The sequence below is a fragment of the Atta cephalotes genome (genome assembly GCF_000143395.1).
Source record: "Atta cephalotes unplaced genomic scaffold scaffold00026, whole genome shotgun sequence".
Taxonomy (NCBI): Eukaryota; Metazoa; Arthropoda; class Insecta; order Hymenoptera; family Formicidae; genus Atta; species Atta cephalotes.
Window position 1 is genome coordinate 575042 of NW_012130090.1, and position 2225 is coordinate 577266.

General features: G+C 27.6%; 1 pseudogene; it reads left to right on the forward strand.

The window, feature by feature from the left end:
- Positions 1-558: 558 nt before the first annotated feature.
- The window catches only part of LOC105620433, a 44241-nt pseudogene continuing 42574 nt past the window's right edge, over positions 559-2225 (forward strand).

Consider the following 2225-nt stretch of genomic DNA (forward strand, 5'->3'; position numbering starts at 1 on the left):
TCAATAAACATTACAAAAAATATTTCAATTTCTTTTTCAAAATATAAATCTAAATAATTTAAATTCATAAAAAGTTGAGCTACACGACGATAAGTGTATACTTAAGCGAAATAAAACGCTTTTTAAATACGATAAATATAATTCCAACTTTATTTAACTCTTTCCCACATGAGTTTCTTATTGTTTTAATTGCTAATGCAATAAAAAACTATATCATATACAGATATATTATTATGTATAGAGATATGTGTTCTTCAAGATTTTAAGACGCTGTGTCAGTAAAAGTAAAGCACAATTTATTTCGGGTGCGTTCCACTTAACGTTCGCAATGAGCATCATTTCATTCTTGTTTAATAAAAAACGATAAGAAATGATAAAGAGAGACGCATCCTTCTTCATATTTATTATGCGTGCGTGCGTGCGTGTAAATAAATGCGTAAACCATAGAGTATAGAGAATAGGAGGCCAAACTAGGGCTGCATTCGGATTCCCACGCGAATGCTCCTCGAGTGTCATGTCATCCTTGTTTAACGTTCAGTAAACAACAAGAATGATATGATGTCCGGGGAGCAACCAAGTGGGAATCCGCAGGCATTGAAAAGTGGCGTCAAAATCAAGTTTTCTGAATTGGTATTGGTGATGCTCAGTAGGCGGCTTCGAATCGCAAAACTCTCATATACGCTTACGCACACACAATCGAATATACATAACCCAACAATAGAGACATTATTCTTTAACAGTTCATGCTCTGATAGTAACAGGAAGACTTAAATTGTCATTAAAACTGCATAAAGAATTCTTTATGTAAAATTGGTATAATCTATCATGTAAACTGCGAGAACGGTGGAACAAAAGCAATATCTCGATCGAAATAATTTAGATGATCACTTTCGACCATACTTTTTGACAGTCCTTGTCTATGTAAGTTGAGTCTTCTACTCCATGGCGTAAACTAAAGAAGTCGAATTACACGTATACAGAGTATATGTGATAATTAATAATAAAAACTTTTACATAGAATGGATTAAACTAATAAGTGAATAACATAATTTTTAAAGAATAATAGTATTTAGAAGTAAGAACTCTTTCCTCAGTGATTTACTTTCATCTCTAATATCAAAATTATGTTTTTAGATATTAGATTTTAGATTTTAGATTAAGTCTATAATAGTTCACAACTATTCGAAATCGATATCTCTTCTGAGATATGTTCTTAAACACGAAAATCTAAGAGACACATATTTTTTCATACCTGCGCTAACTCATGTTTCAGGAATGAAATACCACTTTAATAAAAAAAACGATATTTTTCTTTCAAAATGAATATTGTCGAAATTATAAAAAATAAAACAAAAATTTTTAAAAGTTATATAGTATCAAGAGTATTTATAGATAAAAAAATTTTATTTTTATTTTTTTGTTTATCAAAAGATCCCTATCACCCATAAATTTTCTTAAATTTTTAAATCTTTTTTTTATCAAATTAAAGATGAAAAATTATTTTTTTACGAATTCAATCATGTGTAATAAAATTATATTATAACATATCATTTTCGAGAATTATTAACGCTTCCGTATATATGTAATCCATGTGTAAGTAATTATCGTCGGAACAATAAAATATATGAAAACTTGAAAAGATGTCTTAAGTAAAATTTGTATAGTTTTCTATATGTTTCACTATATGTGTTTAAATTTTACATATAGTATACATACATATACAAATTTTGTTCGATTCCAGCTATACGAGTGAAGACTTTTTTGAATTACGCTTCAAAATTTCTACGTAATTCAAAAAAAGTCTTCACTCGTATAGTTGGAATCGAACAAAATTTTATCATGCAGCAAGATAACGATCCTAGGCAAAATATTAAACATTTGTGGGAAGTTATGAAATCAGAAGTCCGAAAATCAAATGCTTAGAATCATGGGGAATTGGAAAAAGTTATCCTGGAAGGAATTATTCCTTAGGAAAACATTAATCTTAAAATTACCTGAAAAACTTGTAGAAACAATTCCAAGCAGACTAAATACTGTTATTAAAGTTAAGAGTAGTCGTACGCGCTATTAAAACTCAATATTATTTAATATTATATTTTTTTCAATGTATTTTTGTCCCATCATTTAAGTTTGCAATTATTTTTATACTTTTGTTGATATAAGTCTATATATATATATATATATATATATATATATATATATATATATATATATATATATATATA